At 47.5% G+C, this 21343-nt stretch overlaps 65 non-coding genes across 65 annotated transcripts; 23 read left to right on the top strand and 42 right to left on the bottom strand.

Annotated features, from left to right (window-relative positions):
• Positions 1-469: 469 nt before the first annotated feature.
• On the bottom strand, positions 470-541 carry trnad-guc (transfer RNA aspartic acid (anticodon GUC)). Its single transcript has one exon. It is a non-coding gene; the product is annotated as a tRNA-Asp (tRNA).
• Positions 542-808: 267 nt separating this feature from the next.
• trnaa-agc (transfer RNA alanine (anticodon AGC)) lies at positions 809-881 on the top strand. Its single transcript has one exon. It is a non-coding gene; the product is annotated as a tRNA-Ala (tRNA).
• Positions 882-1042: 161 nt separating this feature from the next.
• Positions 1043-1116, bottom strand: trnai-aau (transfer RNA isoleucine (anticodon AAU)). Its single transcript has one exon. It is a non-coding gene; the product is annotated as a tRNA-Ile (tRNA).
• Positions 1117-1369: 253 nt separating this feature from the next.
• trnav-uac (transfer RNA valine (anticodon UAC)) lies at positions 1370-1442 on the bottom strand. The gene has a single exon. It is a non-coding gene; the product is annotated as a tRNA-Val (tRNA).
• A 271-nt stretch (positions 1443-1713) lies between these two features.
• On the bottom strand, positions 1714-1785 carry trnad-guc (transfer RNA aspartic acid (anticodon GUC)). Its single transcript has one exon. It is a non-coding gene; the product is annotated as a tRNA-Asp (tRNA).
• A 267-nt stretch (positions 1786-2052) lies between these two features.
• Positions 2053-2125, top strand: trnaa-agc (transfer RNA alanine (anticodon AGC)). The gene has a single exon. It is a non-coding gene; the product is annotated as a tRNA-Ala (tRNA).
• Positions 2126-2286: 161 nt separating this feature from the next.
• On the bottom strand, positions 2287-2360 carry trnai-aau (transfer RNA isoleucine (anticodon AAU)). The gene has a single exon. It is a non-coding gene; the product is annotated as a tRNA-Ile (tRNA).
• A 253-nt stretch (positions 2361-2613) lies between these two features.
• On the bottom strand, positions 2614-2686 carry trnav-uac (transfer RNA valine (anticodon UAC)). Its single transcript has one exon. It is a non-coding gene; the product is annotated as a tRNA-Val (tRNA).
• Positions 2687-2806: 120 nt separating this feature from the next.
• On the top strand, positions 2807-2878 carry trnag-ucc (transfer RNA glycine (anticodon UCC)). Its single transcript has one exon. It is a non-coding gene; the product is annotated as a tRNA-Gly (tRNA).
• Positions 2879-2957: 79 nt separating this feature from the next.
• On the bottom strand, positions 2958-3029 carry trnad-guc (transfer RNA aspartic acid (anticodon GUC)). Its single transcript has one exon. It is a non-coding gene; the product is annotated as a tRNA-Asp (tRNA).
• A 267-nt stretch (positions 3030-3296) lies between these two features.
• trnaa-agc (transfer RNA alanine (anticodon AGC)) lies at positions 3297-3369 on the top strand. The gene has a single exon. It is a non-coding gene; the product is annotated as a tRNA-Ala (tRNA).
• A 678-nt stretch (positions 3370-4047) lies between these two features.
• On the top strand, positions 4048-4119 carry trnag-ucc (transfer RNA glycine (anticodon UCC)). Its single transcript has one exon. It is a non-coding gene; the product is annotated as a tRNA-Gly (tRNA).
• A 79-nt stretch (positions 4120-4198) lies between these two features.
• Positions 4199-4270, bottom strand: trnad-guc (transfer RNA aspartic acid (anticodon GUC)). The gene has a single exon. It is a non-coding gene; the product is annotated as a tRNA-Asp (tRNA).
• Positions 4271-4537: 267 nt separating this feature from the next.
• trnaa-agc (transfer RNA alanine (anticodon AGC)) lies at positions 4538-4610 on the top strand. The gene has a single exon. It is a non-coding gene; the product is annotated as a tRNA-Ala (tRNA).
• A 161-nt stretch (positions 4611-4771) lies between these two features.
• trnai-aau (transfer RNA isoleucine (anticodon AAU)) lies at positions 4772-4845 on the bottom strand. Its single transcript has one exon. It is a non-coding gene; the product is annotated as a tRNA-Ile (tRNA).
• Positions 4846-5098: 253 nt separating this feature from the next.
• Positions 5099-5171, bottom strand: trnav-uac (transfer RNA valine (anticodon UAC)). Its single transcript has one exon. It is a non-coding gene; the product is annotated as a tRNA-Val (tRNA).
• Positions 5172-5291: 120 nt separating this feature from the next.
• On the top strand, positions 5292-5363 carry trnag-ucc (transfer RNA glycine (anticodon UCC)). Its single transcript has one exon. It is a non-coding gene; the product is annotated as a tRNA-Gly (tRNA).
• A 418-nt stretch (positions 5364-5781) lies between these two features.
• trnaa-agc (transfer RNA alanine (anticodon AGC)) lies at positions 5782-5854 on the top strand. The gene has a single exon. It is a non-coding gene; the product is annotated as a tRNA-Ala (tRNA).
• Positions 5855-6015: 161 nt separating this feature from the next.
• trnai-aau (transfer RNA isoleucine (anticodon AAU)) lies at positions 6016-6089 on the bottom strand. Its single transcript has one exon. It is a non-coding gene; the product is annotated as a tRNA-Ile (tRNA).
• A 446-nt stretch (positions 6090-6535) lies between these two features.
• trnag-ucc (transfer RNA glycine (anticodon UCC)) lies at positions 6536-6607 on the top strand. Its single transcript has one exon. It is a non-coding gene; the product is annotated as a tRNA-Gly (tRNA).
• Positions 6608-6686: 79 nt separating this feature from the next.
• trnad-guc (transfer RNA aspartic acid (anticodon GUC)) lies at positions 6687-6758 on the bottom strand. Its single transcript has one exon. It is a non-coding gene; the product is annotated as a tRNA-Asp (tRNA).
• A 267-nt stretch (positions 6759-7025) lies between these two features.
• Positions 7026-7098, top strand: trnaa-agc (transfer RNA alanine (anticodon AGC)). Its single transcript has one exon. It is a non-coding gene; the product is annotated as a tRNA-Ala (tRNA).
• A 161-nt stretch (positions 7099-7259) lies between these two features.
• On the bottom strand, positions 7260-7333 carry trnai-aau (transfer RNA isoleucine (anticodon AAU)). The gene has a single exon. It is a non-coding gene; the product is annotated as a tRNA-Ile (tRNA).
• A 225-nt stretch (positions 7334-7558) lies between these two features.
• trnav-uac (transfer RNA valine (anticodon UAC)) lies at positions 7559-7631 on the bottom strand. The gene has a single exon. It is a non-coding gene; the product is annotated as a tRNA-Val (tRNA).
• Positions 7632-7751: 120 nt separating this feature from the next.
• Positions 7752-7823, top strand: trnag-ucc (transfer RNA glycine (anticodon UCC)). Its single transcript has one exon. It is a non-coding gene; the product is annotated as a tRNA-Gly (tRNA).
• A 79-nt stretch (positions 7824-7902) lies between these two features.
• trnad-guc (transfer RNA aspartic acid (anticodon GUC)) lies at positions 7903-7974 on the bottom strand. The gene has a single exon. It is a non-coding gene; the product is annotated as a tRNA-Asp (tRNA).
• A 267-nt stretch (positions 7975-8241) lies between these two features.
• Positions 8242-8314, top strand: trnaa-agc (transfer RNA alanine (anticodon AGC)). Its single transcript has one exon. It is a non-coding gene; the product is annotated as a tRNA-Ala (tRNA).
• A 161-nt stretch (positions 8315-8475) lies between these two features.
• On the bottom strand, positions 8476-8549 carry trnai-aau (transfer RNA isoleucine (anticodon AAU)). The gene has a single exon. It is a non-coding gene; the product is annotated as a tRNA-Ile (tRNA).
• Positions 8550-8774: 225 nt separating this feature from the next.
• On the bottom strand, positions 8775-8847 carry trnav-uac (transfer RNA valine (anticodon UAC)). Its single transcript has one exon. It is a non-coding gene; the product is annotated as a tRNA-Val (tRNA).
• Positions 8848-8967: 120 nt separating this feature from the next.
• trnag-ucc (transfer RNA glycine (anticodon UCC)) lies at positions 8968-9039 on the top strand. Its single transcript has one exon. It is a non-coding gene; the product is annotated as a tRNA-Gly (tRNA).
• Positions 9040-9118: 79 nt separating this feature from the next.
• trnad-guc (transfer RNA aspartic acid (anticodon GUC)) lies at positions 9119-9190 on the bottom strand. The gene has a single exon. It is a non-coding gene; the product is annotated as a tRNA-Asp (tRNA).
• A 267-nt stretch (positions 9191-9457) lies between these two features.
• Positions 9458-9530, top strand: trnaa-agc (transfer RNA alanine (anticodon AGC)). The gene has a single exon. It is a non-coding gene; the product is annotated as a tRNA-Ala (tRNA).
• A 161-nt stretch (positions 9531-9691) lies between these two features.
• Positions 9692-9765, bottom strand: trnai-aau (transfer RNA isoleucine (anticodon AAU)). The gene has a single exon. It is a non-coding gene; the product is annotated as a tRNA-Ile (tRNA).
• Positions 9766-10018: 253 nt separating this feature from the next.
• Positions 10019-10091, bottom strand: trnav-uac (transfer RNA valine (anticodon UAC)). Its single transcript has one exon. It is a non-coding gene; the product is annotated as a tRNA-Val (tRNA).
• A 120-nt stretch (positions 10092-10211) lies between these two features.
• Positions 10212-10283, top strand: trnaa-ugc (transfer RNA alanine (anticodon UGC)). The gene has a single exon. It is a non-coding gene; the product is annotated as a tRNA-Ala (tRNA).
• Positions 10284-10701: 418 nt separating this feature from the next.
• trnaa-agc (transfer RNA alanine (anticodon AGC)) lies at positions 10702-10774 on the top strand. Its single transcript has one exon. It is a non-coding gene; the product is annotated as a tRNA-Ala (tRNA).
• Positions 10775-10935: 161 nt separating this feature from the next.
• trnai-aau (transfer RNA isoleucine (anticodon AAU)) lies at positions 10936-11009 on the bottom strand. Its single transcript has one exon. It is a non-coding gene; the product is annotated as a tRNA-Ile (tRNA).
• Positions 11010-11606: 597 nt separating this feature from the next.
• trnad-guc (transfer RNA aspartic acid (anticodon GUC)) lies at positions 11607-11678 on the bottom strand. Its single transcript has one exon. It is a non-coding gene; the product is annotated as a tRNA-Asp (tRNA).
• Positions 11679-11945: 267 nt separating this feature from the next.
• Positions 11946-12018, top strand: trnaa-agc (transfer RNA alanine (anticodon AGC)). The gene has a single exon. It is a non-coding gene; the product is annotated as a tRNA-Ala (tRNA).
• A 161-nt stretch (positions 12019-12179) lies between these two features.
• trnai-aau (transfer RNA isoleucine (anticodon AAU)) lies at positions 12180-12253 on the bottom strand. Its single transcript has one exon. It is a non-coding gene; the product is annotated as a tRNA-Ile (tRNA).
• A 253-nt stretch (positions 12254-12506) lies between these two features.
• On the bottom strand, positions 12507-12579 carry trnav-uac (transfer RNA valine (anticodon UAC)). The gene has a single exon. It is a non-coding gene; the product is annotated as a tRNA-Val (tRNA).
• Positions 12580-12699: 120 nt separating this feature from the next.
• On the top strand, positions 12700-12771 carry trnag-ucc (transfer RNA glycine (anticodon UCC)). The gene has a single exon. It is a non-coding gene; the product is annotated as a tRNA-Gly (tRNA).
• A 79-nt stretch (positions 12772-12850) lies between these two features.
• trnad-guc (transfer RNA aspartic acid (anticodon GUC)) lies at positions 12851-12922 on the bottom strand. Its single transcript has one exon. It is a non-coding gene; the product is annotated as a tRNA-Asp (tRNA).
• A 501-nt stretch (positions 12923-13423) lies between these two features.
• Positions 13424-13497, bottom strand: trnai-aau (transfer RNA isoleucine (anticodon AAU)). The gene has a single exon. It is a non-coding gene; the product is annotated as a tRNA-Ile (tRNA).
• Positions 13498-13750: 253 nt separating this feature from the next.
• Positions 13751-13823, bottom strand: trnav-uac (transfer RNA valine (anticodon UAC)). Its single transcript has one exon. It is a non-coding gene; the product is annotated as a tRNA-Val (tRNA).
• A 271-nt stretch (positions 13824-14094) lies between these two features.
• Positions 14095-14166, bottom strand: trnad-guc (transfer RNA aspartic acid (anticodon GUC)). Its single transcript has one exon. It is a non-coding gene; the product is annotated as a tRNA-Asp (tRNA).
• A 267-nt stretch (positions 14167-14433) lies between these two features.
• On the top strand, positions 14434-14506 carry trnaa-agc (transfer RNA alanine (anticodon AGC)). The gene has a single exon. It is a non-coding gene; the product is annotated as a tRNA-Ala (tRNA).
• Positions 14507-14667: 161 nt separating this feature from the next.
• trnai-aau (transfer RNA isoleucine (anticodon AAU)) lies at positions 14668-14741 on the bottom strand. The gene has a single exon. It is a non-coding gene; the product is annotated as a tRNA-Ile (tRNA).
• A 253-nt stretch (positions 14742-14994) lies between these two features.
• On the bottom strand, positions 14995-15067 carry trnav-uac (transfer RNA valine (anticodon UAC)). The gene has a single exon. It is a non-coding gene; the product is annotated as a tRNA-Val (tRNA).
• A 120-nt stretch (positions 15068-15187) lies between these two features.
• Positions 15188-15259, top strand: trnag-ucc (transfer RNA glycine (anticodon UCC)). Its single transcript has one exon. It is a non-coding gene; the product is annotated as a tRNA-Gly (tRNA).
• A 79-nt stretch (positions 15260-15338) lies between these two features.
• Positions 15339-15410, bottom strand: trnad-guc (transfer RNA aspartic acid (anticodon GUC)). The gene has a single exon. It is a non-coding gene; the product is annotated as a tRNA-Asp (tRNA).
• A 267-nt stretch (positions 15411-15677) lies between these two features.
• trnaa-agc (transfer RNA alanine (anticodon AGC)) lies at positions 15678-15750 on the top strand. The gene has a single exon. It is a non-coding gene; the product is annotated as a tRNA-Ala (tRNA).
• A 160-nt stretch (positions 15751-15910) lies between these two features.
• trnai-aau (transfer RNA isoleucine (anticodon AAU)) lies at positions 15911-15984 on the bottom strand. Its single transcript has one exon. It is a non-coding gene; the product is annotated as a tRNA-Ile (tRNA).
• Positions 15985-16929: 945 nt separating this feature from the next.
• Positions 16930-17002, bottom strand: trnav-uac (transfer RNA valine (anticodon UAC)). Its single transcript has one exon. It is a non-coding gene; the product is annotated as a tRNA-Val (tRNA).
• Positions 17003-17273: 271 nt separating this feature from the next.
• On the bottom strand, positions 17274-17345 carry trnad-guc (transfer RNA aspartic acid (anticodon GUC)). The gene has a single exon. It is a non-coding gene; the product is annotated as a tRNA-Asp (tRNA).
• A 267-nt stretch (positions 17346-17612) lies between these two features.
• On the top strand, positions 17613-17685 carry trnaa-agc (transfer RNA alanine (anticodon AGC)). Its single transcript has one exon. It is a non-coding gene; the product is annotated as a tRNA-Ala (tRNA).
• A 161-nt stretch (positions 17686-17846) lies between these two features.
• Positions 17847-17920, bottom strand: trnai-aau (transfer RNA isoleucine (anticodon AAU)). The gene has a single exon. It is a non-coding gene; the product is annotated as a tRNA-Ile (tRNA).
• Positions 17921-18173: 253 nt separating this feature from the next.
• On the bottom strand, positions 18174-18246 carry trnav-uac (transfer RNA valine (anticodon UAC)). Its single transcript has one exon. It is a non-coding gene; the product is annotated as a tRNA-Val (tRNA).
• Positions 18247-19090: 844 nt separating this feature from the next.
• On the bottom strand, positions 19091-19164 carry trnai-aau (transfer RNA isoleucine (anticodon AAU)). Its single transcript has one exon. It is a non-coding gene; the product is annotated as a tRNA-Ile (tRNA).
• A 253-nt stretch (positions 19165-19417) lies between these two features.
• Positions 19418-19490, bottom strand: trnav-uac (transfer RNA valine (anticodon UAC)). Its single transcript has one exon. It is a non-coding gene; the product is annotated as a tRNA-Val (tRNA).
• A 271-nt stretch (positions 19491-19761) lies between these two features.
• Positions 19762-19833, bottom strand: trnad-guc (transfer RNA aspartic acid (anticodon GUC)). Its single transcript has one exon. It is a non-coding gene; the product is annotated as a tRNA-Asp (tRNA).
• Positions 19834-20100: 267 nt separating this feature from the next.
• Positions 20101-20173, top strand: trnaa-agc (transfer RNA alanine (anticodon AGC)). The gene has a single exon. It is a non-coding gene; the product is annotated as a tRNA-Ala (tRNA).
• A 161-nt stretch (positions 20174-20334) lies between these two features.
• trnai-aau (transfer RNA isoleucine (anticodon AAU)) lies at positions 20335-20408 on the bottom strand. Its single transcript has one exon. It is a non-coding gene; the product is annotated as a tRNA-Ile (tRNA).
• A 253-nt stretch (positions 20409-20661) lies between these two features.
• trnav-uac (transfer RNA valine (anticodon UAC)) lies at positions 20662-20734 on the bottom strand. Its single transcript has one exon. It is a non-coding gene; the product is annotated as a tRNA-Val (tRNA).
• A 271-nt stretch (positions 20735-21005) lies between these two features.
• trnad-guc (transfer RNA aspartic acid (anticodon GUC)) lies at positions 21006-21077 on the bottom strand. Its single transcript has one exon. It is a non-coding gene; the product is annotated as a tRNA-Asp (tRNA).
• Between the last annotated feature and the right edge of the window lie 266 nt (positions 21078-21343).

Below are 21343 nucleotides of genomic sequence, written 5' to 3'. Positions count from 1 at the left end.
TTGCTTCCTGTGCTCGCAATTGTCTTAATAAGGCCTAACACAAAATATAGATTGTTCCCATCTACTAATGAGGTGTGATGACAGGCTTGCCCATAGTGTCAGACAAAAGACAAGAACTAAAGGCATGTTTCTGCCTGGTTTCGAACCAGGGACCTTTCGCGTGTAAGGCAAACGTGATGACCACTACACTACAGAAACCACAATTTTCCACCAAGCGTGCATGTGTCCCGCAGTGGAAATTACAGAGTTTGGTCATCTTTCCCAGGGGAAAATTTACACTGAGGGTCTTTCAGCAAAACAATGGTGTGCTTGTTTGTGGCGTTGGTGGTATAGTGGTGAGCATAGCTGCCTTCCAAGCAGTTAACCCGGGTTCGATTCCCGGCCAACGCGTTGCCTTTAGCGCGTCGTACCTCGCTGCTCCAAAATCTTTTCAGGTTTTTCGGCCGTAGGTTCAGAAAAAACATACTCTCTCCCCGTCGGGGAATCGAACCCCGGTCTTCCGCGTGACAGGCGGAGATACTGTCCACTATACTAACGAGGAAGCTGTGTGCAGCTGAATCTCTACAACATGCAACAGGTAATACTGGCCCCTTCTCAATCTTCACAGAAGGTGTGTGTGTTCTTGTGCCTTTTTCATTAGGGAATGCATGGTGAGTGAGCTTGTCAGTGATGTGAAGTCCCAGAAACCCGAAACTGTGCATAGTTCTCCCTGTGCTACTGCTGAAGTGAGTCACCTCTGATCAACATGCTTCAGCCTTCTAAATGTTATGCTGTTGTCATGAGAGGCTAACAGCTCCTGTTTCTTCAAGGGGAATTAGCTCAAATGGTAGAGCGCTCGCTTAGCATGCGAGAGGTAGCGGGATCGATGCCCGCATTCTCCAAAGAAGGTTTTGACTGTGTGAATGCCACTGAGAACAGCTTTAAAAACTATAAGTTTGAGTGTATAACTTCAGTGTACGTTATTTACCTGATTCACCATTTGCCTCTGCTTGACAGATGACCGTCTGAAAGCATGATATAGCAAAACAAAGAGAAGAACTTTTGGCCCGTACGGGGATCGAACCCGCGACCTTGGCGTTATTAGCACCACGCTCTAACCAACTGAGCTAACCGGCCCACAGTTGATAGCAGAACCCTTCAGGCATGACGGATGAATGTCCACAAGGTGTAATTGTTTTATTCTGTTTTTTTCCACATCCGAAGCCAAGCGCAGAAGGCACAACAACAGCACGGGGATGGCATGATTGCTTCCTGTGCTAGCAATTGTCTTAATAAGGCCTAACACAAAATATAGATTGTTCCCATCTACTAATGAGGTGTGATGACAGGCTTGCCCATAGTGTCAGACAAAAGACAAGAACTAAAGGCATGTTTCTGCCTGGTTTCGAACCAGGGACCTTTCGCGTGTAAGGCGAACGTGATGACCACTACACTACAGAAACCACAATTTTCCACCAAGCGTGCATGTGTCCCGCAGTGGAAATGACAGAGTTTGGTCATCTTTCCCAGGGGAAAATTTGCACTGAGGGTCTTTCAGCAAAACAATGGTGTGCTTGTTTGTGGCGTTGGTGGTATAGTGGTGAGCATAGTTGCCTTCCAAGCAGTTGACCCGGGTTCGATTCCCGGCCAACGCTTTGCCTTTAGCGCGTCGCACCTCGCTGCTCCAAAACCTTTTCAGGTTTTTCGGCCGTAGGTTCAGAAAAAACATACTCTCTCCCCGTCGGGGAATCGAACCCCGGTCTTCCGCGTGACAGGCGGAGATACTGTCCACTATACTAACGAGGAAGCTGTGTGCAGCTGAATCTCTGCAACATGCAACAGGTAATACTGGCCCCTTCTCAATCTTCACAGAAGGTGTGTGTGTTCTTGTGCCTTTTTCATTAGGGAATGCATGGTGAGTGAGCTTGTCAGTGATGTGAAGTCCCAGAAACCTGAAACTGTGCATAGTTCTCCCTGTGCTACTGCTGAAGTGAGTCACCTCTGAGCAACATGCTTCAGCCTTCTATGTGTTATGCTGTTGTCATGAGAGGCTAACAGCTCCTGTTTCTTTAAGGGGAATTAGCTCAAATGGTAGAGCGCTCGCTTAGCATGCGAGAGGTAGCGGGATCGATGCCCGCATTCTCCAATGAAGGTTTTGACTGTGTGAATGCCACTGAGAACAGCTTTAAAAACTATAAGTTTGAGTGTATAACTTCAGTGTACGTTATTTACCTGATTCACCATTTGCCTCTGCTTGACAGATGACCGTCTGAAAGCATGATATAGCAAAACAAAGAGAAGAATTTTTGGCCCGTACGGGGATCGAACCCGCGACCTTGGCGTTATTAGCACCACGCTCTAACCAACTGAGCTAACCGGCCCACAGTTGATAGCAGAACCCTTCAGGCATGACGGATGAATGTCCACCAGGTGTAATTGTTTTATTCTGTTTTTTTCCACATCCGAAGCCAAGCGCAGAAGGCACAACAACAACACGGGGATGGCATGATTGCTTCCTGTGCTCGCAATTGTCTTAATAAGGCCTAACACAAAATATAGATTGTTCCCATCTACTAATGAGGTGTGATGACAGGCTTGCCCATAGTGTCAGACAAAAGACAAGAACTAAAGGCATGTTTCTGCCTGGTTTCGAACCAGGGACCTTTCGCGTGTAAGGCGAACGTGATGACCACTACACTACAGAAACCACAATTTTCCACCAAGCGTGCATGTGTCCCGCAGTGGAAATGACAGAGTTTTGTCATCTTTCCCAGGGGAAAATTTGCACTGAGGGTCTTTCAGCAAAACAATGGTGTGCTTGTTTGTGGCGTTGGTGGTATAGTGGTGAGCATAGCTGCCTTCCAAGCAGTTGACCCGGGTTCGATTCCCGGCCAACGCATTGTCTTTAGCACGTCGCACCTTGCTGCTCCAAAACCCTTTCAGGTTTTTCGGCCGTAGGTTCAGAAAAAACATATTCTCTCCCCGTCGGGGAATCGAACCCCGGTCTTCCGCGTGACAGGCGGAGATACTGTCCACTATACTAACGAGGAAGCTGTGTGCAGCTGAATCTCTGCAACATGCAACAGGTCATACTGGCCCCTTCTCAATCTTCACAGAAGGTGTGTGTGTTCTTGTGCCTTTTTCATTAGGGAATGCATGGTGAGTGAGCTTGTCAGTGATGTGAAGTCCCAGAAACCTGAAACTGTGCATAGTTCTCCCTGTGCTACTGCTGAAGTGAGTCACCTCTGATCAACATGCTTCAGCCTTCTAAATGTTATGCTGTTGTCATGAGAGGCTAACAGCTCCTGTTTCTTCAAGGGGAATTAGCTCAAATGGTAGAGCGCTCGCTTAGCATGCGAGAGGTAGCGGGATCGATGCCCGCATTCTCCAACGAAGGTTTTGACTGTGTGAATGCCACTGAGAACAGCTTTAAAAACTATAAGTGTGAGTGTATAACTTCAGTGTACGTTATTTACCTGATTCACCATTTGCCTCTGCTTGACAGATGACCGTCTGAAAGCATGATATAGCAAAACAAAGAGAAGAATTTTTGGCCCGTACGGGGATCGAACCCGAGACCTTGGCGTTATTAGCACCACGCTCTAACCAACTGAGCTAACCGGCCCACAGTTGAAAGCGGAACCCTTCAGGCATGACGGATGAATGTCCACCAGGTGTAATTGTTTTATTCTGTTTTTTTCCACATCCGAAGCCAAGCGCAGAAGGCACAACAGCACGGGGATGGCATGATTGCTTCCTGTGCTCGCAATTGTCTTAACAAGGCCTAACACAAAATATAGATTGTTCCCATCTACTAATGAGGTGTGATGACAGGCTTGCCCATAGTGTCAGACAAAAGACAAGAACTAAAGGCATGTTTCTGCCTGGTTTCGAACCAGGGACCTTTCGCGTGTAAGGCGAATGTGATGACCACTACACTACAGAAACCACAATTTTCCACCAAGCGTGCATGTGTCCCGCAGTGGAAATGACAGAGTTTGGTCATCTTTCCCAGGGGAAAATTTGCACTGAGGGTCTTTCAGCAAAACAATGGTGTGCTTGTTTGTGGCGTTGGTGGTATAGTGGTGAGCATAGCTGCCTTCCAAGCAGTTGACCCGGGTTCGATTCCCGGCCAACGCATTGCCTTTAGCGCGTCGTACCTCGCTGCTCCAAAATCTTTTCAGGTTTTTCGGCCGTAGGTTCAGACAAAACATACTCTCTCCCCGTCGGGGAATCGAACCCCGGTCTTCCGCGTGACAGGCGGAGATACTGTCCACTATACTAACGAGGAAGCTGTGTGCAGCTGAATCTCTGCAACATGCAACAGGTAATACTGGCCCCTTCTCAATCTTCACAGAAGGTGTGTGTGTTCTTGTGCCTTTTTCATTAGGGAATGCATGGTGAGTGAGCTTGTCAGTGATGTGAAGTCCCAGAAACCTGAAACTGTGCATAGTTCTCCCTGTGCTACTGCTGAAGTGAGTCACCTCTGATCAACATGCTTCAGCCTTCTAAATGTTATGCTGTTGTCATGAGAGGCTAACAGCTCCTGTTTCTTCAAGGGGAATTAGCTCAAATGGTAGAGCGCTCGCTTAGCATGCGAGAGGTAGCGGGATCGATGCCCGCATTCTCCAACGAAGGTTTTGACTGTGTGAATGCCACTGAGAACAGCTTTAAAAACTATAAGTTTGAGTGTATAACTTCAGTGTACGTTATTTACCTGATTCACCATTTGCCTCTGCTTGACAGATGACAGTCTGAAAGCATGATATAGCAAAACAAAGAGAAGAACTTTTGGCCCGTACGGGGATCGAACCCGCGACCTTGGCGTTATTAGCACCACGCTCTAACCAACTGAGCTAACCGGCCCACAGTTGATAGCGGAACCCTTCAGGCATGACGGATGAATGTCCACAAGGTGTAATTGTTTTATTCTGTTTTTTTCCACATCCGAAGCCAAGCGCAGAAGGCACAACAACAACACGGGGATGGCATGATTGCTTCCTGTGCTCGCAATTGTCTTAATAAGGCCTAACACAAAATATAGATTGTTCCCATCTACTAATGAGGTGTGATGACAGGCTTGCCCATAGTGTCAGACAAAAGACAAGAACTAAAGGCATGTTTCTGCCTGGTTTCGAACCAGGGACCTTTCGCGTGTAAGGCGAACGTGATGACCACTACACTACAGAAACCACAATTTTCCACCAAGCGTGCATGTGTCCCGCAGTGGAAATGACAGAGTTTTGTCATCTTTCCCAGGGGAAAATTTGCACTGAGGGTCTTTCAGCAAAACAATGGTGTGCTTGTTTGTGGCGTTGGTGGTATAGTGGTGAGCATAGCTGCCTTCCAAGCAGTTGACCCGGGTTCGATTCCCGGCCAACGCATTGTCTTTAGCACGTCGCACCTTGCTGCTCCAAAACCCTTTCAGGTTTTTCGGCCGTAGGTTCAGAAAAAACATATTCTCTCCCCGTCGGGGAATCGAACCCCGGTCTTCCGCGTGACAGGCGGAGATACTGTCCACTATACTAACAAGGAAGCTGTGTGCAGCTGAATCTCTGCAACATGCAACAGGTCATACTGGCCCCTTCTCAATCTTCACAGAAGGTGTGTGTGTTCTTGTGCCTTTTTCATTAGGGAATGCATGGTGAGTGAGCTTGTCAGTGATGTGAAGTCCCAGAAACCTGAAACTGTGCATAGTTCTCCCTGTGCTACTGCTGAAGTGAGTCACCTCTGATCAACATGCTTCAGCCTTCTAAATGTTATGCTGTTGTCATGAGAGGCTAACAGCTCCTGTTTCTTCAAGGGGAATTAGCTCAAATGGTAGAGCGCTCGCTTAGCATGCGAGAGGTAGCGGGATCGATGCCCGCATTCTCCAACGAAGGTTTTGACTGTGTGAATGCCACTGAGAACAGCTTTAAAAACTATAAGTTTGAGTGTATAACTTCAGTGTACGTTATTTACCTGATTCACCATTTGCCTCTGCTTGACAGATGACCGTCTGAAAGCATGATATAGCAAAACAAAGAGAAGAATTTTTGGCCCGTACGGGGATCGAACCCGCGACCTTGGCGTTATTAGCACCACGCTCTAACCAACTGAGCTAACCGGCCCACAGTTGAAAGCGGAACCCTTCAGGCATGACGGATGAATGTCCACCAGGTGTAATTGTTTTATTCTGTTTTTTTCCACATCCGAAGCCAAGCGCAGAAGGCACAACAACAGCACGGGGATGGCATGATTGCTTCCTGTGCTCGCAATTGTCTTAACAAGGCCTAACACAAAATATAGATTGTTCCCATCTACTAATGAGGTGTGATGACAGGCTTGCCCATAGTGTCAGACAAAAGACAAGAACTAAAGGCATGTTTCTGCCTGGTTTCGAACCAGGAACCTTTCGCGTGTAAGGCGAATGTGATGACCACTACACTACAGAAACCACAATTTTCCACCAAGCGTGCATGTGTCCCGCAGTGGAAATGACAGAGTTTGGTCATCTTTCCCAGGGGAAAATTTGCACTGAGGGTCTTTCAGCAAAACAATGGTGTGCTTGTTTGTGGCGTTGGTGGTATAGTGGTGAGCATAGCTGCCTTCCAAGCAGTTGACCCGGGTTCGATTCCCGGCCAACGCATTGCATTTAGCACGTCGCACCTTGCTGCTCCAAAACCTTTTCAGGTTTTTCGGCCGTAGGTTCAGAAAAAACATATTCTCTCCCCGTCGGGGAATCGAACCCCGGTCTTCCGCGTGACAGGCGGAGATACTGTCCACTATACTAACGAGGAAGCTGTGTGCAGCTGAATCTCTGCAACATGCAACAGGTAATACTGGCCCCTTCTCAATCTTCACAGAAGGTGTGTGTGTTCTTGTGCCTTTTTCATTAGGGAATGCATGGTGAGTGAGCTTGTCAGTGATGTGAAGTCCCAGAAACCTGAAACTGTGCATAGTTCTCCCTGTGCTACTGCTGAAGTGAGTCACCTCTGATCAACATGCTTCAGCCTTCTAAATGTTATGCTGTTGTCATGAGAGGCTAACAGCTCCTGTTTCTTCAAGGGGAATTAGCTCAAATGGTAGAGCGCTCGCTTAGCATGCGAGAGGTAGCGGGATCGATGCCCGCATTCTCCAACGAAGGTTTTGACTGTGTGAATGCCACTGAGAACAGCTTTAAAAACTATAAGTTTGAGTGTATAACTTCAGTGTACGTTATTTACCTGATTCACCATTTGCCTCTGCTTGACAGATGACCGTCTGAAAGCATGATATAGCAAAACAAAGAGAAGAACTTTTGGCCCGTACGGGGATCGAACCCGCGACCTTGGCGTTATTAGCACCACGCTCTAACCAACTGAGCTAACCGGCCCACAGTTGAAAGCTGAACCAGGTGTAATTGTTTTATTCTGTTTTTTTCCACATCCGAAGCCAAGCGCAGAAGGCACAACAACAGCACGGGGATGGCATGATTGCTTCCTGTGCTCGCAATTGTCTTAATAAGGCCTAACACAAAATATAGATTGTTCCCATCTACTAATGAGGTGTGATGACAGGCTTGCCCATAGTGTCAGACAAAAGACAAGAACTAAAGGCATGTTTCTGCCTGGTTTCGAACCAGGGACCTTTCGCGTGTAAGGCGAACGTGATGACCACTACACTACAGAAACCACAATTTTCCACCAAGCGTGCATGTGTCCCGCAGTGGAAATGACAGAGTTTGGTCATCTTTCCCAGGGGAAAATTTACACTGAGGGTCTTTCAGCAAAACAATGGTGTGCTTGTTTGTGGCGTTGGTGGTATAGTGGTGAGCATAGCTGCCTTCCAAGCAGTTGACCCGGGTTCGATTCCCGGCCAACGCATTGCCTTTAGCGCGTCGTACCTCGCTGCTCCAAAATCTTTTCAGGTTTTTCGGCCGTAGGTTCAGAAAAAACATATTCTCTCCCCGTCGGGGAATCGAACCCCGGTCTTCCGCGTGACAGGCGGAGATACTGTCCACTATACTAACGAGGAAGCTGTGTGCAGCTGAATCTCTGCAACATGCAACAGGTAATACTGGCCCCTTCTCAATCTTCACAGAAGGTGTGTGTGTTCTTGTGCCTTTTTCATTAGGGAATGCATGGTGAGTGAGCTTGTCAGTGATGTGAAGTCCCAGAAACCTGAAACTGTGCATAGTTCTCCCTGTGCTACTGCTGAAGTGAGTCACCTCTGATCAACATGCTTCAGCCTTCTAAATGTTATGCTGTTGTCATGAGAGGCTAACAGCTCCTGTTTCTTCAAGGGGAATTAGCTCAAATGGTAGAGCGCTCGCTTAGCATGCGAGAGGTAGCGGGATCGATGCCCGCATTCTCCAACGAAGGTTTTGACTGTGTGAATGCCACTGAGAACAGCTTTAAAAACTATAAGTTTGAGTGTATAACTTCAGTGTACGTTATTTACCTGATTCACCATTTGCCTCTGCTTGACAGATGACCGTCTGAAAGCATGATATAGCAAAACAAAGAGAAGAACTTTTGGCCCGTACGGGGATCGAACCCGCGACCTTGGCGTTATTAGCACCACGCTCTAACCAACTGAGCTAACCGGCCCACAGTTGAAAGCTGAACCAGGTGTAATTGTTTTATTCTGTTTTTTTCCACATCCGAAGCCAAGCGCAGAAGGCACAACAACAGCACGGGGATGGCATGATTGCTTCCTGTGCTCGCAATTGTCTTAATAAGGCCTAACACAAAATATAGATTGTTCCCATCTACTAATGAGGTGTGATGACAGGCTTGCCCATAGTGTCAGACAAAAGACAAGAACTAAAGGCATGTTTCTGCCTGGTTTCGAACCAGGGACCTTTCGCGTGTAAGGCGAACGTGATGACCACTACACTACAGAAACCACAATTTTCCACCAAGCGTGCATGTGTCCCGCAGTGGAAATGACAGAGTTTGGTCATCTTTCCCAGGGGAAAATTTACACTGAGGGTCTTTCAGCAAAACAATGGTGTGCTTGTTTGTGGCGTTGGTGGTATAGTGGTGAGCATAGCTGCCTTCCAAGCAGTTGACCCGGGTTCGATTCCCGGCCAACGCATTGCCTTTAGCGCGTCGTACCTCGCTGCTCCAAAATCTTTTCAGGTTTTTCGGCCGTAGGTTCAGAAAAAACATACTCTCTCCCCGTCGGGGAATCGAACCCCGGTCTTCCGCGTGACAGGCGGAGATACTGTCCACTATACTAACGAGGAAGCTGTGTGCAGCTGAATCTCTACAACATGCAACAGGTAATACTGGCCCCTTCTCAATCTTCACAGAAGTTGTGTGTGTTCTTGTGCCTTTTTCATTAGGGAATGCATGGTGAGTGAGCTTGTCAGTGATGTGAAGTCCCAGAAACCCGAAACTGTGCATAGTTCTCCCTGTGCTACTGCTGAAGTGAGTCACCTCTGATCAACATGCTTCAGCCTTCTAAATGTTATGCTGTTGTCATGAGAGGCTAACAGCTCCTGTTTCTTCAAGGGGAATTAGCTCAAATGGTAGAGCGCTCGCTTAGCATGCGAGAGGTAGCGGGATCGATGCCCGCATTCTCCAACGAAGGTTTTGACTGTGTGAATGCCACTGAGAACAGCTTTAAAAACTATAAGTTTGAGTGTATAACTTCAGTGTACGTTATTTACCTGATTCACCATTTGCCTCTGCTTGACAGATGACCGTCTGAAAGCATGATATAGCAAAACAAAGAGAAGAACTTTTGGCCCGTACGGGGATCGAACCCGCGACCTTGGCGTTATTAGCACCACGCTCTAACCAACTGAGCTAACCGGCCCACAGTTGATAGCAGAACCCTTCAGGCATGACGGATGAATGTCCACAAGGTGTAATTGTTTTATTCTGTTTTTTTCCACATCCGAAGCCAAGCGCAGAAGGCACAACAACAGCACGGGGATGGCATGATTGCTTCCTGTGCTCGCAATTGTCTTAATAAGGCCTAACACAAAATATAGATTGTTCCCATCTACTAATGAGGTGTGATGACAGGCTTGCCCATAGTGTCAGACAAAAGACAAGAACTAAAGGCATGTTTCTGCCTGGTTTCGAACCAGGGACCTTTCGCGTGTAAGGCGAACGTGATGACCACTACACTACAGAAACCACAATTTTCCACCAAGCGTGCATGTGTCCCGCAGTGGAAATGACAGAGTTTGGTCATCTTTCCCAGGGGAAAATTTGCACTGAGGGTCTTTCAGCAAAACAATGGTGTGCTTGTTTGTGGCGTTGGTGGTATAGTGGTGAGCATAGCTGCCTTGCAAGCAGTTGACCCGGGTTCGATTCCCGGCCAACGCATTGCCTTTAGCGCGTCGCACCTCGCTGCTCCAAAACCTTTTCAGGTTTTTCGGCCGTAGGTTCAGAAAAAACATACTCTCTCCCCGTCGGGGAATCGAACCCCGGTCTTCTGCGTGACAGGCGGAGATACTGTCCACTATACTAACGAGGAAGCTGTGTGCAGCTGAATCTCTGCAACATGCAACAGGTAATACTGGCCCCTTCTCAATCTTCACAGAAGGTGTGTGTGTTCTTGTGCCTTTTTCATTAGGGAATGCATGGTGAGTGAGCTTGTCAGTGATGTGAAGTCCCAGAAACCTGAAACTGTGCATAGTTCTCCCTGTGCTACTGCTGAAGTGAGTCACCTCTGAGCAACATGCTTCAGCCTTCTAAATGTTATGCTGTTGTCATGAGAGGCTAACAGCTCCTGTTTCTTTAAGGGGAATTAGCTCAAATGGTAGAGCGCTCGCTTAGCATGCGAGAGGTAGCGGGATCGATGCCCGCATTCTCCAATGAAGGTTTTGACTGTGTGAATGCCACTGAGAACAGCTTTAAAAACTATAAGTTTGAGTGTATAACTTCAGTGTACGTTATTTACCTGATTCACCATTTGCCTCTGCTTGACAGATGACCGTCTGAAAGCATGATATAGCAAAACAAAGAGAAGAATTTTTGGCCCGTACGGGGATCGAACCCGCGACCTTGGCGTTATTAGCACCACGCTCTAACCAACTGAGCTAACCGGCCCACAGTTGAAAGCTGAACCCTTCAGGCATGACGGATGAATGTCCACAAGGTGTAATTGTTTTATTCTGTTTTTTTCCACATCCGAAGCCAAGCGCAGAAGGCACAACAACAGCACGGGGATGGCATGATTGCTTCCTGTGCTCGCAATTGTCTTAATAAGGCCTAACACAAAATATAGATTGTTCCCATCTACTAATGAGGTGTGATGACAGGCTTGCCCATAGTGTCAGACAAAAGACAAGAACTAAAGGCATGTTTCTGCCTGGTTTCGAACCAGGGACCTTTCGCATGTAAGGCGAACGTGATGACCACTACACTACAGAAACCACAATTTTCCACCAAGCGTGCATGTGTCCCGCAGTGGAAATGACAGAGTTTGGTCATCTTTCCCAGGGGAAAATTTACACTGAGGGTCTTTCAGCAAAACAATGGTGTGCTTGTTTGTGGCGTTGGTGGTATAGTGGTGAGCATAGCTGCCTTCCAAGCAGTTGACCCGGGTTCGATTCCCGGCCAACGCGTTGCCTTTAGCGCGTCGTACCTCGCTGCTCCAAAATCTTTTCAGGTTTTTCGGCCGTAGGTTCAGAAAAAACATACTCTCTCCCCGTCGGGGAATCGAACCCCGGTCTTCCGCGTGACAGGCGGAGATACTGTCCACTATACTAACGAGGAAGCTGTGTGCAGCTGAATCTCTACAACATGCAACAGGTAATACTGGCCCCTTCTCAATCTTCACAGAAGGTGTGTGTGTTCTTGTGCCTTTTTCATTAGGGAATGCATGGTGAGTGAGCTTGTCAGTGATGTGAAGTCCCAGAAACCCGAAACTGTGCATAGTTCTCCCTGTGCTACTGCTGAAGTGAGTCACCTCTGATCAACATGCTTCAGCCTTCTAAATGTTATGCTGTTGTCATGAGAGGCTAACAGCTCCTGTTTCTTCAAGGGGAATTAGCTCAAATGGTAGAGCGCTCGCTTAGCATGCGAGAGGTAGCGGGATCGATGCCCGCATTCTCCAACGAAGGTTTTGACTGTGTGAATGCCACTGAGAACAGCTTTAAAAACTATAAGTTTGAGTGTATAACTTCAGTGTACGTTATTTACCTGATTCACCATTTGCCTCTGCTTGACAGATGACCGTCTGAAAGCATGATATAGCAAAACAAAGAGAAGAACTTTTGGCCCGTACGGGGATCGAACCCGCGACCTTGGCGTTATTAGCACCACGCTCTAACCAACTGAGCTAACCGGCCCACAGTTGATAGCAGAACCCTTCAGGCATGACGGATGAATGTCCACAAGGTGTAATTGTTTTATTCTGTTTTTTTCCACATCCGAAGCCAAGCGCAGAAGGCACAACAACAGCACGGGGATGGCATGATTGCTTCCTGTGCTAGCAATTGTCTTAATAAGGCCTAACACAAAATATAGATTGTTCCCATCTACTAATGAGGTGTGATGACAGGCTTGCCCATAGTGTCAGACAAAAGACAAGAACTAAAGGCATGTTTCTGCCTGGTTTCGAACCAGGGACCTTTCGCGTGTAAGGCGAACGTGATGACCACTACACTACAGAAACCACAATTTTCCACCAAGCGTGCATGTGTCCCGCAGTGGAAATGACAGAGTTTTGTCATCTTTCCCAGGGGAAAATTTGCACTGAGGGTCTTTCAGCAAAACAATGGTGTGCTTGTTTGTGGCGTTGGTGGTATAGTGGTGAGCATAGCTGCCTTCCAAGCAGTTGACCCGGGTTCGATTCCCGGCCAACGCATTGCCTTTAGCGCGTCGCACCTCGCTGCTCCAAAACCTTTTCAGGTTTTTCGGCCGTAGGTTCAGAAAAAACATACTCTCTCCCCGTCGGGGAATCGAACCCCGGTCTTCCGCGTGACAGGCGGAGATACTGTCCACTATACTAACGAGGAAGCTGTGTGCAGCTGAATCTCTGCAACATGCAACAGGTAATACTGGCCCCTTCTCAATCTTCACAGAATGTGTGTGTGTTCTTGTGCATTTTTCATTAGGGAATGCATGGTGAGTGAGCTTGTCAGTGATGTGAAGTCCCAGAAACCTGAAACTGTGCATAGTTCTCCCTGTGCTACTGCTGAAGTGAGTCACCTCTGATCAACATGCTTCAGCCTTCTAAATGTTATGCTGTTGTCATGAGAGGCTAACAGCTCCTGTTTCTTCAAGGGGAATTAGCTCAAATGGTAGAGCGCTCACTTAGCATGCGAGAGGTAGCGGGATCGATGCCCGCATTCTCCAACGAAGGTTTTGACTGTGTGAATGCCACTGAGAACAGCTTTAAAAACTATAAGTTTGAGTGTATAACTTCAGTGTACGTTATTTACCTGATTCACCATTTGCCTCTGCTTGACAGATGACCGTCTGAAAGCATGATATAGTAAAACAAAGAGAAGAACTTTTGGCCCGTACGGGGATCGAACCCGCGACCTTGGCGTTATTAGCACCACGCTCTAACCAACTGAGCTAACCGGCCCACAGTTGTTGGCGAAACCCTTCAGGCATGACGGATGAATGTCCACCAGGTGTAATTGTTTTATTCTGTTTTTTTCCACATCCGAAGCCAAGCGCAGAAGGCACAACAGCAGCACGGGGATGGCATGATTGCTTCCTGTGCTCGCAATTGTCTTAATAAGGCCTAACACAAAATATAGATTGTTCCCATCTACTAATGAGGTGTGATGACAGGCTTGCCCATAGTGTCAGACAAAAGATAAGAACTAAAGGCATGTTTCTGCCTGGTTTCGAACCAGGGACCTTTCGCGTGTAAGGCGAACGTGATGACCACTACACTACAGAAACCACAATTTTCCACCAAGCGTGCATGTGTCCCGCAGTGGAAATGACAGAGTTTGGTCATCTTTCCCAGGGGAAAATTTACACTGAGGGTCTTTCAGCAAAACAATGGTGTGCTTGTTTGTGGTGTTGGTGGTATAGTGGTGAGCATAGCTGCCTTCCAAGCAGTTGACCCGGGTTCGATTCCCGGCCAACGCATTGCCTTTAGCGCGTCGCACCTCGCTGCTCCAAAACCTTTTCAGGTTTTTCGGCCGTAGGTTCAGAAAAAACATACTCTCTCCCCGTCGGGGAATCGAACCCCGGTCTTCCGCGTGACAGGCGGAGATACTGTCCACTATACTAACGAGGAAGCTGTGTGCAGCTGAATCTCTACAACATGCAACAGGTAATACTGGCCCCTTCTCAATCTTCACAGAAGGTGTGTGTGTTCTTGTGCCTTTTTCATTAGGGAATGCATGGTGAGTGAGCTTGTCAGTGATGTGAAGTCCCAGAAACCTGAAACTGTGCATAGTTCTCCCTGTGCTACTGCTGAAGTGAGTCACCTCTGATCAACATGCTTCAGCCTTCTAAATGTTATGCTGTTGTCATGAGAGGCTAACAGCTCCTGTTTCTTCAAGGGGAATTAGCTCAAATGGTAGAGCGCTCGCTTAGCATGCGAGAGGTAGCGGGATCGATGCCCGCATTCTCCAACGAAGGTTTTGACTGTGTGAATGCCACTGAGAACAGCTTTAAAAACTATAAGTTTGAGTGTATAACTTCAGTGTACGTTATTTACCTGATTCACCATTTGCCTCTGCTTGACAGATGACCGTCTGAAAGCATGATATAGCAAAACAAAGAGAAGAACTTTTGGCCCGTACGGGGATCGAACCCGCGACCTTGGCGTTATTAGCACCACGCTCTAACCAACTGAGCTAACCGGCCCACAGTTGAAAGCGGAACCCTTCAGGCATGACGGATGAATGTCCACAAGGTGTAATTGTTTTATTCTGTTTTTTTCCACATCCGAAGCCAAGCGCAGAAGGCACAACAACAGCACGGGGATGGCATGATTGCTTCCTGTGCTCGCAATTGTCTTAATAAGGCCTAACACAAAATATAGATTGTTCCCATCTACTAATGAGGTGTGATGACAGGCTTGCCCATAGTGTCAGACAAAAGACAAGAACTAAAGGCATGTTTCTGCCTGGTTTCGAACCAGGGACCTTTCGCGTGTAAGGCGAACGTGATGACCACTACACTACAGAAACCACAATTTTCCACCAAGCGTGCATGTGTCCCGCAGTGGAAATGACAGAGTTTGGTCATCTTTCCCAGGGGAAAATTTACACTGAGGGTCTTTCAGCAAAACAATGGTGTGCTTGTTTGTGGCGTTGGTGGTATAGTGGTGAGCATAGCTGCCTTCCAAGCAGTTGACCCGGGTTCGATTCCCGGCCAACGCATTGCCTTTAGCGCGTCGCACCTCGCTGCTCCAAAATCTTTTCAGGTTTTTCGGCCGTAGGTTCAGAAAAAACATACTCTCTCCCCGTCGGGGAATCGAACCCCGGTCTTCCGCGTGACAGGCGGAGATACTGTCCACTATACTAACGAGGAAGCTGTGTGCAGCTGAATCTCTACAACATGCAACAGGTAATACTGGCCCCTTCTCAATCTTCACAGAAGGTGTGTGTGTTCTTGTGCCTTTTTCATTAGGGAATGCATGGTGAGTGAGCTTGTCAGTGATGTAAAGTCCCAGAAACCTGAAACTGTGCATAGTTCTCCCTGTGCTACTGCTGAAGTGAGTCACCTCTGATCAACATGCTTCAGCCTTCTAAATGTTATGCTGTTGTCATGAGAGGCTAACAGCTCCTGTTTCTTCAAGGGGAATTAGCTCAAATGGTAGAGCGCTCGCTTAGCATGCGAGAGGTAGCGGGATCGATGCCCGCATTCTCCAACGAAGGTTTTGACTGTGTGAATGCCACTGAGAACAGCTTTAAAAACTATAAGTTTGAGTGTATAACTTCAGTGTACGTTATTTACCTGATTCACCATTGCCTCTGCTTGACAGATGACCGTCTGAAAGCATGATATAGCAAAACAAAGAGAAGTACTTTTGGCCCGTACGGGGATCGAACCCGCGACCTTGGCGTTATTAGCACCACGCTCTAACCAACTGAGCTAACCGGCCCACAGTTGAAAGCGGAACCCTTCAGGCATGACGGATGAATGTCCTCAAGGTGTCGGGGAATCGAACCCCGGTCTTCCGTGTGACAGGCGGAGATACTGTCCACTATACTAACGAGGAAGCTGTGTGTAGCTGAATCTCTACAACATGCAACAGGTAATACTGGCCCCTTCTCAATCTTCACAGAAGGTGTGTGTGTTCTTGTGCCTTTTTCATTAGGGAATGCATGGTGAGTGAGCTTGTCAGTGATGTAAAGTCCCAGAAACCTGAAACTGTGCATAGTTCTCCCTGTGCTACTGCTGAAGTGAGTCACCTCTGATCAACATGCTTCAGCCTTCTAAATGTTATGCTGTTGTCATGAGAGGCTAACAGCTCCTGTTTCTTCAAGGGGAATTAGCTCAAATGGTAGAGCGCTCGCTTAGCATGCAAGAGGTAGCGGGATCGATGCCCGCATTCTCCAACGAAGGTTTTGACTGTGTGAATGCCACTGAGAACAGCTTTAAAAACTATAAGTTTGAGTGTATAACTTCAGTGTACGTTATTTACCTGATTCACCATTTGCCTCTGCTTGACAGATGACCGTCTGAAAGCATGATATAGCAAAACAAAGAGAAGAACTTTTGGCCCGTACGGGGATCGAACCCGCGACCTTGGTGTTATTAGCACCACGCTCTAACCAACTGAGCTAACCAGCCCACAGTTGATAGCGGAACCCTTCAGGCATGACGGATGAATGTCCACAAGGTGTAATTGTTTTATTCTGTTTTTTTCCACATCCGAAGCCAAGCGCAGAAGGCACAACAACAGCACGGGGATGGCATGATTGCTTCCTGTGCTCGCAATTGTCTTAATAAGGCCTAACACAAAATATAGATTGTTCCCATCTACTAATGAGGTGTGATGACAGGCTTGCCCATAGTGTCAGACAAAAGACAAGAACTAAAGGCATGTTTCTGCCTGGTTTCGAACCAGGGACCTTTCGCGTGTAAGGCGAACGTGATGACCACTACACTACAGAAACCACAATTTTCCACCAAGCGTGCATGTGTCCCGCAGTGGAAATGACAGAGTTTGGTCATCTTTCCCAAGGGAAAATTTACACTGAGGGTCTTTCAGCAAAACAATGGTGTGCTTGTTTGTGGCGTTGGTGGTATAGTGGTGAGCATAGCTGCCTTCCAAGCAGATGACCCGGGTTCGATTCCCGGCCAATGCATTGCCTTTAGCGCGTCGCACCTTGCTGATCCAAAACCTTTTCAGGTTTTTCGGCCGTAGGTTCAGAAAAAACATACTCTCTCCCCGTCGGGGAATCGAACCCCGGTCTTCCGCGTGACAGGCGGAGATACTGTCCACTATACTAACGAGGAAGCTGTGTGCAGCTGAATCTCTGCAACATGCAACAGGTAATACTGGCCCCTTCTCAATCTTCACAGAAGGTGTGTGTGTTCTTGTGCCTTTTTCATTAGGGAATGCATGGTGAGTGAGCTTGTCAGTGATGTGAAGTCCCAGAAACCTAAAACTGTGCATAGTTCTCCCTGTGCTACTGCTGAAGTGAGTCACCTCTGATCAACATGCTTCAGCCTTCTAAATGTTATGCTGTTGTCATGAGAGGCTAACAGCTCCTGTTTCTTCAAGGGGAATTAGCTCAAATGGTAGAGCGCTCGCTTAGCATGCGAGAGGTAGCGGGATCGATGCCCGCATTCTCCAACGAAGGTTTTGACTGTGTGAATGCCACTGAGAACAGCTTTAAAAACTATAAGTTTGAGTGTATAACTTCAGTGTACGTTATTTATCTGATTCACCATTTGCCTCTGCTTGACAGATGACCGTCTGAAAGCATGATATAGCAAAACAAAGAGAAGAACTTTTGGCCCGTACGGGGATCGAACCCGCGACCTTGGCGTTATTAGCACCACGCTCTAACCAACTGAGCTAACCGGCCCACAGTTGAAAGCTGAACCCTTCAGGCATGACGGATGAATGTCCACCAGGTGTAATTGTTTTATTCTGTTTTTTTCCACATCCGAAGCCAAGCGCAGAAGGCACAACAACAGCACGGGGATGGCATGATTGCTTCCTGTGCTCGCAATTGTCTTAATAAGGCCTAACACAAAATATAGATTGTTCCCATCTACTAATGAGGTGTGATGACAGGCTTGCCCATAGTGTCAGACAAAAGACAAGAACTAAAGGCATGTTTCTGCCTGGTTTCGAACCAGGGACCTTTCGCGTGTAAGGCGAACGTGATGACCACTACACTACAGAAACCACAATTTTCCACCAAGCGTGCATGTGTCCCGCAGTGGAAATGACAGAGTTTGGTCATCTTTCCCAGGGGAAAATTTGCACTGAGGGTCTTTCAGCAAAACAATGGTGTGCTTGTTTGTGGTGTTGGTGGTATAGTGGTGAGCATAGCTGCCTTCCAAGCAGTTGACCCGGGTTCGATTCCCGACCAACGCATTGCCTTTAGCGCGTCGCACCTTGCTGATCCAAAACCTTTTCAGGTTTTTCGGCTGTAGGTTCAGAAAAAACATATTCTCTCCCCGTCGGGGAATCGAACCCTGGTCTTCCGCGTGACAGGCGGAGATACTGTCCACTATACTAACGAGGAAGCTGTGTGCAGTTGAATCTCTGCAACATGCAACAGGTAATACTGGGCCCTTCTCAATCTTCACAGAAGGTGTGTGTGTTCTTGTGCATTTTTCATTAGGGAATGCATGGTGAGTGAGCTTGTCAGTGATGTGAAGTCCCAGAAACCTGAAACTGTGCATAGTTCTCCCTGTGCTACTGCTGAAGTGAGTCACCTCTGAGCAACATGCTTCAGCCTTCTAAATGTTATGCTGTTGTCATGAGAGGCTAACAGCTCCTGTTTCTTCAAGGGGAATTAGCTCAAATGGTAGAGCGCTCGCTTAGCATGCGAGAGGTAGTGGGATCGATGCCCGCATTCTCCAACGAAGGTTTTGACTGTGTGAATGCCACTGAGAACAGCTTTAAAAACTATAAGTTTGAGTGTATAACTTCAGTGTACGTTATTTACCTGATTCACCATTTGCCTCTGCTTGACAGATGACCGTCTGAAAGCATGATATAGCAAAACAAAGAGAAGAACTTTTGGCCAGTACGGGGATCGAACCCGCGACCTTGGCGTTATTAGCACCACGCTCTAACCAACTGAGCTAACCGGCCCACAGTTGAAAGCTGAACCCTTCAGGCATGACGGATGAATGTCCACCAGGTGTAATTGTTTTATTCTGTTTTTTTCCACATCCGAAGCCAAGCGCAGAAGGCACAAAAACAGCACGGGGATGGCATGATTGCTTCCTGTGCTCGCAATTGTCTTAATAAGGCCTAACACAAAATATAGATTGTTCCCATCTACTAATGAGGTGTGATGACAGGCTTGCCCATAGTGTCAGACAAAAGACAAGAACTAAAGGCATGTTTCTGCCTGGTTTCGAACCAGGGACCTTTCGCGTGTAAGGCGAACGTGATGACCACTACACTACAGAAACCACAATTTTCCACCAAGCGTGCATGTGTCCCGCAGTGGAAATGACAGAGTTTGGTCATCTTTCCCAGGGGAAAATTTGCACTGAGGGTCTTTCAGCAAAACAATGGTGTGCTTGTTTGCGGTGTTGGTGGTATAGTGGTGAGCATAGCTGCCTTCCAAGCAGTTGACCCGGGTTCGATTCCCGGCCAACGCATTGCCTTTAGCGCGTCGCACCTCGCTGCTCCAAAACCTTTTCAGGTTTTTCGGCCGTAGGTTCAGAAAAAACATACTCTCTCCCCGTCGGGGAATCGAACCCCGGTCTTCCGCGTGACAGGCGGAGATACTGTCCACTATACTAACGAGGAAGCTGTGTGCAGCTGAATCTCTGCAACATGCAACAGGTAATACTGGCCCCTTCTCAATCTTCACAGAAGGTGTGTGTGTTCTTGTGCCTTTTTCATTAGGGAATGCATGGTGAGTGAGCTTGTCAGTGATGTGAAGACCCAGAAACCTGAAACTGTGCATAGTTCTCCCTGTGCTACTGCTGAAGTGAGTCACCTCTGATCAACATGCTTCAGCCTTCTAAATGTTATGCTGTTGTCATGAGAGGCTAACAGCTCCTGTTTCTTCAAGGGGAATTAGCTCAAATGGTAGAGCGCTCGCTTAGCATGCGAGAGGTAGCGGGATCGATGCCCGCATTCTCCAACGAAGGTTTTGACTGTGTGAATGCCACTTAGAACAGCTTTAAAAACTATAAGTTTGAGTGTATAACTTCAGTGTACGTTATTTACCTGATTCACCATTTGCCTCTGCTTGACAGATGACCGTCTGAAAGCATGATATAATAAAACAAATAGAAGAACTTTTGGCCCGTACGGGGATCGAACCCGCGACCTTGGCGTTATTAGCACCACGCTCTAACCAACTGAGCTAACCGGCCCACAGTTGTTGGCGAAACCCTTCAGGCATGACGGATGAATGTCCACAAGGTGTAATTGTTTTATTCTGTTTTTTTTCACATCCGAAGGCAAGCGCAGAAGGCACAACAACAGCACGGGGATGGCATGATTGCTTCCTGTGCTCGCAATTGTCTTAATAAGGCCTAACACAAAATATAGATTGTTCCCATCTACTAATGAGGTGTGATGACAGGCTTGCCCATAGTGTCAGACAAAAGACAAGAATTAAAGGCATGTTTCTGCCTGGTTTCGAACCAGGGACCTTTCGCGTGTAAGGCGAACGTGATGACCACTACACTACAGAAACCACAATTTTCCACCAAGCGTGCATGTGTCCCGCAGTGGAAATGACAGAGTTTGGTCATCTTTCCCAGGGGAAAATTTGCACTGAGGGTCTTTCAGCAAAACAATGGTGTGCTTGTTTGTGGCGTTGGTGGTATAGTGGTGAGCATAGCTGCCTTCCAAGCAGTTGACCCGGGTTCGATTCCCGGCCAATGCATTGCCTTTAGCGCGTCGCACCTCGCTGCTCCAAAACCTTTTCAGGTTTTTCGGCCGTAGGTTCAGAAAAAACATACTCTCTCCCCGTCGGGGAATCGAACCCCGGTCTTCCGCGTGACAGGCGGAGATACTGTCCACTATACTAACGAGGAAGCTGTGTACAGCTGAATCTCTGCAACATGCAACAGGTAATACTGGCCCCTTCTCAATCTTCACAGAAGGTGTGTGTGTTCTTGTGCCTTTTTCATTAGGGAATGCATGGTGAGTGAGCTTGTCAGTGATGTGAAGTCCCAGAAACCTAAAACTGTGCATAGTTCTCCCTGTGCTACTGCTGAAGTGAGTCACCTCTGATCAACATGCTTCAGCCTTCTAAATGTTATGCTGTTGTCATGAGAGGCTAACAGCTCCTGTTTCTTCA

The sequence above is a fragment of the Astyanax mexicanus genome, unplaced genomic scaffold (genome assembly GCF_023375975.1).
Source record: "Astyanax mexicanus isolate ESR-SI-001 unplaced genomic scaffold, AstMex3_surface scaffold_39, whole genome shotgun sequence".
NCBI lineage: Eukaryota > Metazoa > Chordata > Actinopteri > Characiformes > Acestrorhamphidae > Astyanax > Astyanax mexicanus.
This window is presented reverse-complemented; position numbering and strand designations above follow the sequence as displayed.